The sequence below is a fragment of the Protopterus annectens genome, chromosome 4.part0 (assembly GCF_019279795.1).
Source record: "Protopterus annectens isolate FY-2018-M chromosome 4.part0, PAN1.0, whole genome shotgun sequence".
NCBI classification, from domain to species: domain Eukaryota; kingdom Metazoa; phylum Chordata; order Ceratodontiformes; family Protopteridae; genus Protopterus; species Protopterus annectens.
In genome coordinates, this window is record NC_056733.1 from 1699922407 (window position 1) to 1699940798 (window position 18392).

An 18392-nucleotide genomic window follows, 5' to 3' on the forward strand; every position below is an offset into this window, starting at 1 on the left:
AATCTCCTATAAAAACGTACATTGTGGATGAATTTGTTCAACAAGAAAAGATTCTCTTCTTCCCAGACTGCCATTACTAGGTTGGCGTAGCTATTGGCACAAGAAGTGCCCATAGCTATACAAATTTTTCTCAAAATAGAAAATGTTATTTTCCAAAACCAAATTAAGCATTTCACATACTACTCTCTTCTTATCTGGAGACATATCCAAGTGCCTATCTAGACATAATTTAATATATGCTGTCCCTATTTCATTTGGTATTTTTGTGAAGAGAGAAATCACATCCATTGTTACCATAACTATTGACCGGACATCTTTGAAGTCAAGAGCAATTCTATAAAAATCTAGAAGAAACTGTTTCGAATCCCTTAGAATGTACTTTTTGGAGTTGACAATAGGCCTCAAAGTTTTCTCTATATATATAGATATAAACTCTGTCACCCAGCCTTGACCTGAGACTATAGGTCTCATTGGTGGTTGTACAGGGTCCTTGTGTATCTTTGGCAGTCCCTGAATCACTGGGATGACAGGAAATTCCACAAACAAAAAATTATATTCACTGGAATCTATATGTCCATTTTCCTGTAATTCCTCCAATTTCTTATGTACTCTGCTAATATAATCTTTAATCTTAAAATTGGCTATAGGTTGGTAGTGATTCATGTCTTTTAACATTTCTAACATACTACCATTATACTGTTCTTTATCCATTATAATAATAGGTCCCCCTTTATCTGCAGGTCTAATGGATATGTTCATATCTTCTCTGAGGCTCTGTAAAGCCAAATATTGTTTCTTGGTCAAATTCCTTTTCTGGGGATTATACCTTTTATTGTCATCAAGGTTTAACAAATCTTTCTCAACCATCTTACTGAAAGTATCCAAAATTGGGTGTAGTACAGGAACAAATAGACTTGGCCTTCTAAGTTGGACATTATCATTCAATTCCTCATTGCTATTAGCATACATCATCTGTAATTGTATATTTCTTACAAACATCTTAACATCTAGTATTGTTTCCGTAACATTGCTTCTAGTAGAGGGTATAAAGGACAACCCTTTACCTAAAACTTCTACTTCTACTTCACTCAACGGCCTGTGGGATAAATTGCAAATTACGTCATTTTCTCCCACATCCTTTTCACAGTGGGTTCTTTCATATCCATATTTGTAGCCTTCCTTTTTTGCCTTCCCCTGCTCATTGATCTGTTCCTGCCTTTGAATGAGGCTTCTGCTATGGGGAAAGGGCACTGCTTATCAGTACCTGTGCTTATACTATCTTTCATCAGGGCAGTGTTCTTACTACGTACTACCATTTGTTCATTAGATTTTACTTGTTCAGTACTAGCCAAAACCATTTCTCCTGTACCACTAGAGACATTGGATTTAAAAATACTATAATTATTACTGTTTTTAGTTACCACTTCTTGATTCACACTGTCACATCTAGGTGTGACTACATTGTTCTCAACAGGAGCAGTGGTTATAACACTAGCAACAGGTAAATTCAAAACATTCCCATGTACAGAGTCACTACTATCAAGATTAACGGAATTGGTAGCTGGTAACTTAACATTCGAGCTAGCGACATTGCTAATACTGTTAACATTCAAATGCCCATCCCTGTTGACCCTCGGCCAAGTAAAGACTTGCCCGTTTGCAAAATCGTGCACATCTCTAACCAATTTCTGTTTTTTCTGTTCTTTAAGTCTCTTTTCATATAAAAGTATAGAGTCTAACATACGATCCAAAAGTGGGTCAATTACATTACATGAGAAATTACTATACAGTTCATTTTGTCTTTTTTCAATTTCTTCTTGCAACTTCTTCTCCTCGGATACAAAAAAATCATTCAGTAACTTCATATAGTTTATACTAAGGTCTATATTCAGTTGCTGCCAGCGAAAAAGTAATTCAGGATATGTGTTACCTGTGGTGGGCATTTTGAGAACCCTAAGCCCCCTAGGTATAATTCTCTTCTCTATGCACACTTCGAAGTGAAATCGTTGCATCTGTAATCTTTTTAGTTTCATTAAGTCCGACTCCATAGACGTTAGCATAGAGTTCACTGTCTCATTTTGAGCGTTACTCAGTCGCACGCCATTCCTGGCAGTTACTAGATCCAATTCGAAAAACGGATTGACGTCAGGGACTACGCAACGATGTAACCTGGAATGTACCACTCTTTCCTCTAGCGCGGGAGTTGGATTATAAGGTAGTTCAATAGATTCAGTCAACTCTTCTGCCATAGTTAACTCGCGGTGTTCAGAACAATAAAAGTAGAAAATTATATAGAAAATAATACTGAGCACCACAATGAAGTAAAAACTTCTGCACAGCTGAGACAAGTCCATAAAAATATGTAAAAGTATAACGGTTGTGTGCAGAAGTTACCTAGGCAGTCCACGAAATATCAGTATCAAACAGTACAAACTCAAACTCAAGAATACAGTTCCTTGTCTTTTCAGACCAATTCTGCTTCACATAAATCCAAGGTTCAGCAAATATTCTTCAAATAAACACCAAGTAGAAACTGTTGACTGCAGTTTATTGTAGAAACATACGAACAGGTGCAGCTTTCAAACCATAATGCACTCCTAAAATCATGACCATATATATGCTAACTTATAAGTAATTAATAATCACACAATTAATTCAATTTAATTTAACAATTAACTAATTAAAGTTAAAAACTAGTAAAACTTTAAAATAGTAGCATATAATCCATAAATAAATAAATAAACAGTGTACAACTTTACGATTTTACTAACTATAATAACATCAAGGCTACTTTAGTAACTATCTGTCCTTAAAAAACATATATATAGCAGAAATGCATATATGTAAAAAGTGTATATATAAAAAACAATAAATAAATATTATTCAGCAAAATGATGCTTGTAGCTCATGGTATACAAAGCACTACATTCTTTTCTTAACTTGTGTTAATATACCATAAACTAATTACTATTTAATATTTAAACCTTCTTTTCTTCAGCTTTGGTTTTATTGGAACATTATCATTCAGTCCCGGAGGACTGTGTGCTTGTAGTTTAATGATCCAATCTGCCTCTATTTCCTCAGTCCTGTTTCTAATATCTCCTGCTCTAAGTGTAGGTGTATTAATAAACATAATCATGAATCTAAATTCATGTGTAGGACCTGCTTTTAGAATGTGCTTAGATAGAGCATTAACTTCAGATTTAATTTTTATCTGATATATATGCTCTCTTATTCTGTTTTTAAATTTTCTATCTGTCTTACCTACATAGAATGCTTGACATTCTATGCAGGTGGCAAGATAGACCAAATGTTCTGTATTACATGTTCCATACACTGTGAAAGTATAAATCTTAGATGTTATAGGGTGTATGAACATATTAGTGGTACTAACATACTTACAGAAGTTACAGTTACCACATTTTGTTGTCCCTTTAGAGCTTCTTGTTGGGGGTACTTGCATATTCGAAGAACAGAGTAGTCTATGTAAATTCTTTTTATTTTTAAAGATATAGCTAGGTTGAGCTCCCACTATTTCTTTAATACTTGGATTTATGGTCAATATATCCCAATGTTTACTCAGTACATCTCTGATCTGATTGATGTCTTCTGTGTAATAAAGGGATACTTTTTGATATTTTTTATAGTTTCCCTGTTTCAATTTCTGTTGTCCAGTATAATAATCTATGCCTTTCCTTGAAAAATAAGGGCATGCCTGGTCATCCCTGTCTTCATGAACTTTATAAAAACTCTCTTTAATTTCTTCTCCTCTATAACCTCTTACTATTAACCTGTCATTTAAGTTAATTAATTCTTTTTCATATTGCTCTTGTATGGGATTTAGTCTTGAAACTCTCACCGCCTGTCCTCGTACTATATTCTTGAACACATATTTGGGATGCATACTATCTCTATTTAATAAAGTGTTTTTATAGCACGTTTTCCTGAATACTCCTGTATTGAACATTCCATCATTCAACCGTTGTAGTGAAACATCTAGGAAGGCTATACTATCATAAGAAGAAGTAATAGTAAATTTAAGGAAAGGTACTAATTCATTAACTTCTAGATAGAACTCATTTAACTCTCCTAGTGGCCCATCCCAGAGAAAGAACAAATCATCCACAAATCTCCTATAAAAACGTACATTGTGGATGAATTTGTTCAACAAGAAAAGATTCTCTTCTTCCCAGACTGCCATTACTAGGTTGGCGTAGCTATTGGCACAAGAAGTGCCCATAGCTACGCCATCCCTCTGCAGATACAAATTTTTCTCAAAATAGAAAATGTTATTTTCCAAAACCAAATTAAGCATTTCACATACTACTCTCTTCTTATCTGGAGACATATCCGAGTGCCTATCTAGACATAATTTAATATATGCTGTCCCTATTTCATTTGGTATTTTTGTGAAGAGAGAAATCACATCCATTGTAACCATAACTATTGACCTGACATCTTTTAAGTCAAGAGCAATTCTATAAAAGTCTAAACTGTTTCGAATCCCTTAGAATGTACTTATTGGAGTTGACAATAGGCCTCAAAGTTTTCTCTATATATATAGATATAAACTCTGTCACCCAGCCTTGACCTGAGACTATAGGTCTCATTGGTGGTTGTACAGGGTCCTTGTGTATCTTTGGCAGTCCCTGAATCACTGGGATGACAGGAAATTCCACAAACAAAAAATTATATTCAGTGGAATCTATGTGTCCATTTTCCTGTAATTCCTCCAATTTCTTATGTACTCTACTAATATAATCTTTAATCTTAAAATTGGCTATAGGTTGGTAGTGATTCATGTCTTTTAACATTTCTAACATACTACCATTATACTGTTCTTTATCCATTATAATAATAGGTCCCCCTTTATCTGCAGGTCTAATGGATATGTTCATATCTTCTCTGAGGCTCTGTAAAGCCAAATATTGTTTCTGGGTCAAATTCCTTTTCTGGGGATTAAACCTTTTATTGTCATCAAGGTTTAACAAATCTTTCTCAACCATCTTACTGAAAGTATCCAAAATTGGGTGTAGTACAGGAACAAATAAACTTGGCCTCCTAAGTTGGACATTATCATTCAATTCCTCATTGCTATTAGCATACATCATCTGTAATTGTATATTTCTTACAAACATCTTAACATCTAGTATTGTTTCCGTAACATTGCTTCTAGTAGAGGGTATAAAGGACAACCCTTTACCTAAAACTTCTACTTCTACTTCACTCAACGGCCTGTGGGATAAATTGCAAATTACGTCATTTTCTCCCACATCCTTTTCACAGTGGGTTCTTTCATATCCATATTTGTAGCCTTCCTTTTTTGCCTTCCCCTGCTCATTGATCTGTTCCTGCCTTTGAATGAGGCTTCTGCTATGGGGAAAGGGCACTGCTTATCAGTACCTGTGCTTATACTATCTTTCATCAGGGCAGTGTTCTTACTACGTACTACCATTTGTTCATTAGATTTTATTTGTTCAGTACTAGCCAAAACCATTTCTCCTGTACCACTAGAGACATTGGATTTAAAAATACTATAATTATTACTGTTTTTAGTTACCACTTCTTGATTCACACTGTCACATCTAGGTGTGACTACATTGTTCTCAACAGGAGCAGTGGTTATAACACTAGCAACAGGTAAATTCAAAACATTCCCATGTACAGAGTCATTACTATCAAGATTAACAGAATTGGTAGCTGGTAACTTAACATTCAAGCTAGCGACATTGCTAATACTGTTAACATTCAAATGCCCATCCCTGTTGACCCTCGGCCAAGTAAAGACTTGCCCGTTTGCAAAATCGTGCACATCTCTAATCAATTTCTGTTTTTTCTGTTCTTTAAGTCTCTTTTCATATAAAAGTATAGAGTCTAACATACGATCCAAAAGTGGGTCAATTACAAAGATACACAAGGACCCTGTACAACCACCAATGAGACCTATAGTCTCAGGTCAAGGCTGGGTGACAGAGTTTATATCTATATATATAGAGAAAACTTTGAGGCCTATTGTCAACTCCAATAAGTACATTCTAAGGGATTCGAAACAGTTCTTCTAGACTTTTATAGAATTGCTCTTGACTTAAAAGATGTCAGGTTAATAGTTATGGTTACAATGGATGTGATTTCTCTCTTCACAAAAATACCAAATGAAATAGGGACAGCATATATTAAATTATGTCTAGATAGGCACTCAGATATGTCTCCAGATAAGAAGAGAGTAGTATGTGAAATGCTTAATTTGGTTTTGGAAAATAACATTTTCTATTTTGAGAAAAATTTGTATCTGCAGAGGGATGGCATAGCTATGGGCACTTCTTGTGCCAATAGCTACGCCAACCTAGTAATGGCAGTCTGGGAAGAAGAGAATCTTTTCTTGTTGAACAAATTCATCCACAATGTACGTTTTTATAGGAGATTTGTGGATGATTTGTTCTTTCTCTGGGATGGGCCACTAGAAGAGTTAAATGAGTTCTATCTAGAAGTTAATGAATTAGTACCTTTCCTTAAATTTACTATTACTTCTTCTTATGATAGTATAGCCTTCCTAGATGTTTCACTACAACGGTTGAATGATGGAATGTTCAATACAGGAGTATTCAGGAAAACGTGCTATAAAAACACTTTATTAAATAGAGATAGTATGCATCCCAAATATGTGTTCAAGAATATAGTACGAGGACAGGCGGTGAGAGTTTCAAGACTAAATCCCATACAAGAGCAATATGAAAAAGAATTAATTAACTTAAATGACAGGTTAATAGTAAGAGGTTATAGAGGAGAAGAAATTAAAGAGAGTTTTTATAAAGTTCATGAAGACAGGGATGACCAGGCATGCCCTTATTTTTCAAGGAAAGGCATAGATTATTATACTGGACAACAGAAATTGAAACAGGGAAGCTATAAAAAACACCAAAAAGTATCCCTTTATTACACAGAAGACATCAATCAGATCAGAGATGTACTGAGTAAACATTGGGATATATTGACCATAAATCCAAGTATTAAAGAAATAGTGGGAGCTCAACCTAGCTATATCTTTAAAAACAAAAAGAATTTACATAGACTACTCTGTTCTTCGAATATGCAAATACCCCCAACAAGAAGCTCTAAAGGGACAACAAAATGTGGTAACTGTAACTTCTGTAAGTATGTTAGTACCACTAATATGTTCATACACCCTATAACATCTAAGATTTATACTTTCACAGTGTATGGAACATGTAATACAGAACATTTGGTCTATCTTGCCACCTGCATAGTATGTCAAGCATTCTATGTAGGTAAGACAGATAGAAAATTTAAAAACAGAATAAGAGAGCATATATATCAGATAAAAATTAAATCTGAAGTTAATGCTCTATCTAAGCACATTCTAAAAGCAGGTCCTACACATGAATTTAGATTCATGATTATGTTTATTAATACACCTACACTTAGAGCAGGAGATATTAGAAACAGGACTGAGGAAATAGAGGCAGATTGGATCATTAAACTACAAGCATACAGTCCTCCGGGACTGAATGATAATGTTCCAATAAAACCAAAGCTGAAGAAAAGAAGGTTTAAATATTAAATAGTAATTAGTTTATGGTATATTAACACAAGTTAAGAAAAGAATGTAGTGCTTTGTATACCATGAGCTATAAGCATCATTTTGCTGAATAATATTTATTTATTGTTTTTTATATATACACTTTTTACATATATGCATTTCTGCTATATATATGTTTTTTAAGGACAGATAGTTACTAAAGTAGCCTTGATGTTATTATAGTTAGTAAAATCGTAAAGTTGTACACTGTTTATTTATTTATTTATGGATTATATGCTACTATTTTAAAGTTTTACTAGTTTTTAACTTTAATTAGTTAATTGTTAAATTAAATTGAATTAATTGTGTGATTATTAATTACTTATAAGTTAGTATATATATGGTCATGATTTTAGGAGTGCATTATGGTTTGAAAAAGCTGAAAAGCCACCTGTTTGTATGTTTCTACAATAAACTGCAGTCAACAGTTTCTACTTGGTGTTTATTTGAAGAATATTTGCTGAACCTTGGATTTATGTGAAGCAGAATTGGTCTGAAAAGACAAGGAACTGTATTCTTGAGTTTGAGTTTGTACTGTTTGATACTGATATTTCGTGGACTGCCTAGGTAACTTCTGCACACAACCGTTATTATTTTACATATTTTTATGGACTTGTCTCAGCTGTGCAGAAGTTTTTACTTCATTGTGGTGCTCAGTATTATTTTCTATACAATTATAGGCATGTGTTGTAAATATTGCCCTTCCATACTGAGAAAGTTGGTAGGGTGAGGGTTTTGCAGTAGCGGTAATTGTCTGAAGGTTATGTAGTATGAAACAGCAATGTCTGTCATTATTTTGTAACATCACTCTTTAATTATATGTAACTAACTTTCCATAAGAACACATGTTTACGTAGACTGGATGAAAACTCTAGCCAAACACCTGGACAATCTGCCAAAAAATGTACAGGTGAGAGGTATGGCTACACCAGGATATCACATCTCAGGATAGAAAGATACCACACAAGCAGGAGATCCCCAGCCAGTATTCCCAAGCAAGTATATCACCAAGTTGCTGGACTATTTATACAGCGCATCATCACTCAACTGGCTGTAGCTACACCTCACAACTGGCCTTGTTGGTCAAGAATGTAAATAGCTGGCTTCATAATATTGGTCTACACATCATACAACTAGTATTCCTCTGGTAAAGCACTGTGATGATCTGAGAATGTCTGCCACTAGGTAATTACACAGTACATTGCAGTGTCAGACTACAGATATGTCAGAAAATGTCTGCTAAACAAACCCAGTACCCCGAGGAAAGTCCTGTGTACTCACGAGAGGTATGGCTATAGCACACAAAAACCCAGACAGGAGTACACTTATCTCTGGAATGGAGTCCCACTCTAACTATAGAAGGTCACACTGGGCATGCTCCTACACTTAGAGAATCACAGGACATTTTGGAACTGACATCGAACTATAGGACTGCATTGTGTATATATGTCTGTGCATACAGACAGCTATGTACACCTTAACTGTCCTTACACACACACATCAGACAGGATTACCCTCAGCTAGCTGTAGGTGCCCCATATGTGATATATCTGCATCTGTTGTGTGTGATACACAGACATATATACGGGCAACAGATAACATATGTCAAGCATACACACACATAGATGTGAGGAAGTGAGAGACAGACAGTCCTAATATTGCCATATAACATAGACTTTGACAACATTAGGGACATAATACAACACAAGTGGGACATCTTTAGGGCTGATAGTGAGTATGTGGAGAAAATGAGGAAGGACCCTATAGTGGTGTATAAGAAAGATCTATGCTTTTAAATATACTTGAAAGAAAAAAGAAAAAAGTCACCCTGGCCGCATGTCTAAATGCGGACATTGTAATCAATGTACGTATGTAAAGGAAGGTGAAGAAATTTGTATACCCAGATCAGGAGTTGTCAGATTTTGTCAGAAGTGGAATTGCCAGAGCAATAATGTCATGTAGCTTGCTGAGTGTCAACAATGTTTGTCATTTTACATTGGTAAGACTAAGAACAAAATTAAAAGTAGGACCTACCAGCACCAATATTACATAAACAAGAATGATGATAGAAATGCTCTTGCAAAACACGTGATAAAAAATCCTACACATTCTTTTAAATACACTTGTGTAGAAAAGGCAGGCTTTGATCTAAGGGGTGGACCTCATGAATTGCTTCTAGAACATAAGGAGTTGATTTGGCAACTCAGGAGTAATGCACTGGAGCCCCCCGGGCTAAATGAGTCTGTCTCGATCAGCAGTGTTTTGAAACTAAAGGCTGAATATGTTTGTTTCTTAAATGTGTGTTTATGAGCTTTTTTAGCTATCACAATGCTGCTGTTTCTGTTTATATAGTATGTATTTGGTTTTATACACATATTTTATCAAGGTGTTTTTTATAATAAGCAAGGTTTTGAACTATATAAAAATATGCTTTTTTGGAAGACTGCATTTTTAAATTTAGTGCAGATGGGATTAGTTTTAGTATCATGTGACTGTGATATATCTATATAAACATTTCACTGTTGTATGCTCGTGTTCTGAAGAAGTTGGAAATAGTTCTGATGAAAGCACTAAACTTTGATGTTGAATATTCAGATTAGTGTGAGTGACCTCAGATTTCTAAAGGTACTGTTCCCTAGGAGCCCCACCATTTTTGGCATACCCAAGACTCATAAGAGTTTAGAAGACCCCCCATTGAGGCCTATTGTGGATGCAAAGGCCTCAAAGACCCTGCCTATAGCTAAATACATAGATGTGAACTTTAAGAATCTCTTAAGTGAACACAAATACATTTTCAGGGTTTCTTGGGATTTTTTTCAAAAGTCTCAGATGACTTATATTCTGAAGAACTATTTGTCACTGTCAATGTATGTCATCTTTATTCTGTCATTCCACACTCTAAGGGGTTGGATATGTTCTATGAGTTTTTATGTAACCACCCTAGTGTAGACCATGACAAAGCATTGACTATTACCACCTTAATAAACTTGGTTTGGGAAACAACTTTATAATGTTTGAAAATCAGTTGTTTTGACAACTTAAAGGCGTGGCAATGGGTGCAGTTTGTGCCCACATTTGTCAACATTGTCCTTGCCTAATGGGAAAGTCTACATGTCCTCAACTCTGAGTTCAGTAACTGTTGGACACTTTATGGTTGATATTTAGATGACATAGTCATTTTTGGAAAGGCAGTAGGGAAAAACAATTAATTTTTAGTACATTTGAATAGCAGTACATCATTTTTTTTAAGTTTACCATGGAAATAGGTGAAGAGGATGTCCATTATTTGGATGTGACCATTTCACAGAATAGAGATGAAGGTAAGTTTGACTCTAATATATACAGAAAACCTACCTATTCAAACTCACTACTTCATTCCAAAAGCCACCACCCTATCCATCAAACAAGTCCCTAGTCAAAGGCCAGATGGTGAGACTCACCTGTATGGTGAGTAATGACTCCACCTTTAGTGAACAATGTGTAATTTTGAAGGATATGTTGATCAATAGAGGGTATCCAGCTATATTCTTGGATAATATTTTTGGGAGGTCATTAGGAAAAGACAGGAAGGCATTTTTAAGCCATTACTAGGGACAAATGGTGATTTAGTTAACCCTGAATGTTAAGAGAGACATAGTTAACTTTCAAAGAGCCCTAATATTGCCATATAACATACACTTTGGCAGCATTAGGGACATAATACAACACAGCTGGGACATTTTAGGGCTAATAGTGAGTATGTGGAGAAAATGGGGAAGGACCCTGTAGTGGTGTATAAGAAAGATCTATGCTTTAAAAATATACTTGAAAGACAAAAGAAAAAAAGTCACCCTGGCCGCATGTCTAAATGCAGACATTGTAATCAATGTATGTATGTAAAGGAAGGTGATGAAATTTGTGTACCCAGATGGGGAGTTGTCAAATTTTGTCAGAAATGGAATTGCCAAAACAATAATGTCATGTATCTTGCTGAGTGCCAACAATGTTTGTCATTTTACATTGGTAAGACTAAGAACAAAATTAAAAGTAGGATCTGCCAGCACCAATATGACATAAACAAGAATGATGAAAGAAATGCTCTTGCAAAACATGTGAGGAAAATCCTACGCATTCTTTTAAACACACTTGTATAGAAAAAGTGGGCTTTGATCAAAGGGGTGGACCTCATGAATTGCTTCTAGAGTATAAGGAGTTGATTTGGCAACTCAGGAGTAATGCACTGAAGCCCCCCAGGCTAAATGAGTCTGTCTTGATCAGCAGTGTTTTGAAACTAAAGGCTGAATATGTTTTATCTTAGATGTGTGTTTATGAGCTTTTTTAGCTATCACAATGCTGCTGTTTCTGTTTATACAGTATGTATGTGGCTTTATACATATAGTTTATCAAGGTGTTTTTTGTAATAAGCAAGGTTTTGAACTATGTAAAAATATGCTTTTTTGGAAGACTGCGTTTTTAAATTTAGTACAGATGGGATTAGTTTTAGTATCATGTGACTGTGATGTATCTATTTAAACATTTCACTGTTGTATGTTGGTGTTCTGAAGAAGTTGGAAATAGTTCTGATGAAAGCACAAAGTGGAGTTCTGCAGTTTGTGGTCCACTCTGTCTTATTGTTTTTTATCAGTGTTTTCGTTCTTTTGTGATTTTTAATGAGAGACAGACAGAGATAGAGAGAGACACACAGGGGGACATAGAGTGAGTCATACACACAGATACCCCGAATGGCATGCAGTGATGTCCTTCTGTGGACAGTGGCATACCAGTTATAAACAGTTGCATGTGCCAGCATAAAAGGTGAACCCCATTGTGTAATAGTGCTGAGTTTGGGGTTATAATATCACATCACCTGCGTGTGTGTGTGTGTGTGTGTGTGTGTGTGTGTGTGTGTGTGTCCATAGGTCTAAGTATTAGGAGACTGTTCCCACTCAGTACACTTCACATTGCCCTACTTCCCAAGATCTGCTGGTATCATCTACCTTAGAAGTACTCTTGGACACCTATCACCCCTATAAGCTCTGTAGCACATGCGATAACTGTGTAACACTATAGTACAAATAAATAGGGGTTCTAATCTCAATACTGGCAACTGTGTGTGTGTAATAGATGTGTGTGCAAGAGTGAGGGAGGGTGTGTTTGTAGGTGAAACAGTTTTAGGCTATTCCCACCCACAACTCTTCCCAGTGCCCCACTTTATCAGTCCTGCTGTCATTCCCCTTATCAGCACCTTTGGCCAGGTGTCAGCCCAGTAAGCTCTGTAGCGCATGCAATAACTTTGTAACACTATAGAACAAATAACTAGCTAGGCAGAGGTTCGACTCAGATTTGGTAAATGTGTCTGTGGGTGTATAATTGTGTGTGTAAGTATGTATGTTTGTAGAAAGAAGTATTTTGATAAGTTTCACACCCAGTGTCCTACTTTATCAGTCCTGCTGATGTAATTCCCCTTATCAGTACCTTTGGCTAGTTGGTAGCCTAGTAAGCTCTGTAGTGCATGCGATAACTGCATAATACTATAGTACAAATAACTAGACAGGCAGGGGTTCTACTCTCAGATCTGACAAATGTGTGTGTGGGTGTATAAGTGTGTATGTATGTAGAAAGAAGTATTTTGATAAGTTTCCCACCCAGTTCCCTACTATATTAGTCCTGCTGATGTCATTCCCCTTATCAGCACCTTTGGCCAGTTGTCAGCCCAGTAAGCTCTGTAATGCATGCGATAAATGTGTAATACTATAGTACAAATAACTAGATTGGTAGTAATTCTACTCTCAAATCCTGCAAATATGTGTATGGGTGCATAAGTGTTTGTGTATGTTTGTAGGATAAAGTATTTTGATAAGTTTCCCACCCAGTGCCCTACTTTAACAGTCCTGCTGATGGCATTCCCTTTATCAGCACCTTTGGCCAATTGTCAACTCAGTAAGCTCTGTAGCACATGCGATAAGTGTGTAATACTATAGTAAAAATAACTACATAGGTAGGGGTTCTAATCTCAATACTAGCAAGTAAGTGTGTGTGTCATATCCTGTGTGGGTTATACCATTTTGATGTGTGTACCATCCATACCTGTTTACCACTTCCCTATGGCATTACTTTACATAGAGGTTTAATGGCATCTGCCTCACATGCAGCACATTAAACCATTGTACAGGCCATACCAGTCATCTGTACAGATGTCTATGGAATAACCAGATGTTTGCAACCTATATGTGGTCTGTGTCCCCTAACAATGGCCATGTATGTGATATTGTTGCCAAATAGGTCATAGTTAGTGTAGTGACACACATCCCAGCATCAGATATCATATTTGACTGAAACATCATGCTGATACAACATCTGTTACCCTATCACTTGTCCAGGGTTGTGGGAGCAATAGATTACTCCAGTTGCTATTTCTGCTGGGTTATCTCACCATCCACTAAGACATTCACAACATTACGTGTTGTAAGAGGTAGCGGGCTATGTCCCACACATATAATCTAAGTGGGGCATGTCATGTATATGTAGCACTATAGTACATTAAAGTGGATATGTAGGTTTACTAATCTGTCTATTGCCAAGTGTGTTTGCGTTACTGTATACACATCCCCTGTGTCAGTCTTTATTGTGTGTATGTGAAGGATATACCATTTTGTCTCCCTGTTCCACCCTGTAAACTCAGGAATACATACCACAAACCTGCCATATGCAGTACCATGCATGCCCTCACCAACTGCATCAGGTTTGACTGTATGGGAAAGAAATGACAGGGGCAACAGGTGCTGACAGGTGAATCTGTTGTGGTTAATCTAATGGCTAAGCTTGTGAGGGACCTACTGACAGTACTCCAGTAACCTGTTCTGTATGTATGAGCCTGTGATACTACACAACACTGAGGTGACATGTCTGAAGGCTAGCTGTCTGTGACAAGGGGTATGTATGCAAGGTCACACTGTCTGACAACAGTGTCCCTCACACACTGTTGCATGCATACACACCTGCTAAACATACATATAAAGCTGTACTTTGGCTGTGAAACAGTCAGTGTATTTCCACTCTGCCATACTCCATGTAGGTAATGTCTGCAAGGCCACAGCCTGCAGACCCACAGACACCTGGAACTCAAATAGAATACAGCATGTCAGACTACATTCAGTCAGTGGTACTAACAGCAATAATGCATCATAGCTAATAAGGTACATACACCTTTATGTGTACCCATAACAAATGCAAGCAGACAGCACCTTACACAGTATTACATAACTAAACTGTACTATATTTACCCTGTGCATCAGACCCATAATTGATGGTATGGATGACAGGGATGTGGTACAGGTATCATTATATGCACAGGGTGTGGTGTGGGTTTGCTAAAGGCCTAGGCTGGGCCATACGGTTGACATCATGTGTGTGTGTGTGTGTGTGTGTGTGTGTGTGTGTGTGTGTGTGTGTGTGTGTGTGTGTGTGTGTGTGTTTGGAGGGGTATCCTATAGATGGGCTGTGCAGAGGTGTTGTGTGTGTCTGGAGGTGACCTGCCTGTGATACAAATGTGTGTGCATGTATGCACACAATCACACCATGTGGCTGCCATACACAGGGATATGTTGGACAGCTGTGGACCATACATGGCAGGGTGTTCAGTTCACCGTCTCCTCCACAGACAAAGGAAGTGGTCCTGCCAGGGGTCTCACTGGCACCACCAGGCCCAAGGCCAGATACAGTACTGCTTCCTGATGGTGGCTGCTGTCTGTTGGAGGCATGTACCTGACGGGTCTGGCCAGGACGTGCCCATGGCCTGCTCCATTGTGATATGGAGAGCAACTCCTGACCATTAGTGCTGTTGTCACTGCCACTACGGGAGTGCGAAGGTGCATGGCCCCGTAGACTGTCAACTGATGTTGGTGCTGACCTACGTCCATGTGGCTAACACCCATGTCCCACCACACGCTCTATCACAGATATGCCATGGTCGAGGATTGCCAAGGTCTCACCCCACCATCTATTCATGACCTCAGTATTTTGACATGTGGCCTCAACAAGCTCATGTATGCTGCCACATAAATCAGGAAGAGTTGCATCCAATACCCTGAGTTTTTGTCTGGTGTTGCATTCACTAAGTGCCTGTGCATCCATGACAGCCCAAAACATGCATCTGGTGACACCTGCTGTGGAACTTACAACAGCGGCTTGATGAGCAGCAGTCCTCCTGCAAACACCCCTGTCCATCCACCTGTGTGGGACCTCACCTGCACTATGGCTATGGCCAGTGTCTACACTCATACCTGTCATAGTCACCACACTAGCCTGTTCCATGCCACCACCTGCCAACTGTCCATCATCTGTGGCTGCTGGAGATGGGGTATGTGTAGGCACTGTGACTCTATGTGGGGACATTGTGGATGACTGTGGGATGCCAACTGATGGCACATATTCAGCCCCTGACAACTCCATCTGTGCTTGACTATAACCATCATCATTGTCAGAGTCTGCAGAGACACTGACATCAAATTCTGAGTGGGAGGGACCATGACCACCATGTCCACCTGTGGGGGAAAACAACATATGTAAATTAATACCTGCACTATAACGTTTGCTGCTACACACACACGCACACACATGCACACATATACACACACACACACACACACACACACACACACACACACACACACACACACACATACAGGTGAAGTGGCAGACAGGCATTACACAGCCCTCACAATAGCCAACGGGTGACATTCACAACACAGTCAGACCACTACATACACACCCTGGACAGGCCCTTGACATCATGCAATGCAGCCCTTTCCACTTAATATTACTACTTATATACACCTCTATGATACATGAGTAGTGTTAGTAGGTGATGAGGCTTCAAGTAACATACACTGCACCCATGTACACATAATTGCTGTTCACCTGTATAACACAGTGGCAACTCCTACAGAACATACCTTTCAACTGCACAGAGTGTCGCTGAATGTCTACATGTGTGGCTCATATTTCTGGTCTGTTCTTCATAAATCCTGTGTTTGTCTGATACATTACTGGGATAATCTGAGGACTGGTGTCACTAATTAATGACATATTTTGAGTTTCACACTTCAAAACCTGCAGTACATGTATGTTACAACAGAACCGGTTACACTAACAACCTTCTAAGCATATAGTGAATATTATAAGTGTAGACACCCCTGTTAACATGCCAGGTTTGTCTGATATATAACATGAGACCACAGAAATCATGTGATAACAATTCCCACCTTTAATGTGACCTATAACCTGGGCAATCCAATTGAAGAACAAACACATTGGTTAGGGGTAACATATAGAAGTTGAAATATGTACAATAGGCTGGTTGCATGACTGTGCACAGCCTTAAACTAATACTTTGTTAAAGCACATTTTGATTTCATAACAGCAATCAGTCCTCTTGGGACGGGGTGTATCAGCATGGCACATCTTGACTTAGCAATATTTGTACACTCTCCCTTGCAGAAGCCCTCCAACTCTGTCAGATTGCGAGGGCATTTCTTCTGCACAGCCCTCTTTAGGGTACCCCACAGATTTTCTATTGGATGTAGGTGTGGACTGTGGCTGGGCCTTTCCAAAACATTGATTGATTTCTAGTGAAGACATTCTTTTTTGGATTTGGATGTATAGTTTGGGTCATTGTCATGTGGAAAGGTGTAATTCCTCTGCATCTACAGCATTCTAACAGACACATGAAGATTTTGGGCCAAAAGGGACTGGTGTTTGGAACTGTTCCTAATTCCCCCCATCTTGGCTAAAGGCCCACTTCCAGCTTATGAACAGCAACCTCAAAGCAGGACACTGCCATCGCCATGCTTCACCATTGGGATGCTGTTCCTTTGGTGGTGCACAGTGTTGTTATTGTGCCAAACAAACCTTTTGGTATTGTGGCCAAAAAGTGCAACCTTGGTCCCATTATACCATAACACATTTCCCTATGGGCTTTTGGGACTGGATGTTGTTCTGTGTGAGAAAAGGCTTCCATCTTCCAACCCTACTCCATAGACCAGACATATGGAGAATACAGGAGATTGTTGTCACATGTAGTGCACAACCAGTACTTGCCAGAGATTCCTGCAACTTCTTTAGTGTTACTGTATGTCTCCTGGCAGCCTCCCTGACCAGTTTGGGTCCTGTCTTTTCCACACATTTGAAGGGATGTCCAGTTCTTTGCAATATCACTGTTGTCCCATATTTTCACCACCATTTGATGACTGTCTTCACTGTGTCCATGGTATATGCAATGCTGTGGAAATGTGTGTGCACCCTTCTCTGAGTTGATACCTTTCACAAATGAGATCCCTTTGCTGATTCATAAGCTTTAAGCGAACTATGGCTGTTGCTGTAGCAGGCAACTGAGTAAATGTTAGGATAATCCTGGTGGGACAACTGATCGTTACTTTCTGTTAATCAAAGATTTTCTGTAATTGATGACAGGTGTGTACCCAAGAAGACGTAATGCTATAATCATATCAAAAGCTGCTTCAACACAGTATTAGCTTCAGCCTCTGCACACGTATGCATCTAGCTTCTTGTACATTTTTTATGTGTCATAATTGTTCCCCTAAAATATCCGTTTGTTTTACAATTGAATTCCACAGGTTATAGGTCACATGAAAGGTTGGAAGGATTTAAAATGTTTTATTGTGCTCTCATTTTTGTATATCATAAATACCTGGCATTCTAATAGGTGTGTGTACACCATTTATATGCACTGTATAACACTAATTTATAAAATATGTCCCTAGTTTTGGGCCTTTGTTCCCCCCATTTTGTCAGTCTT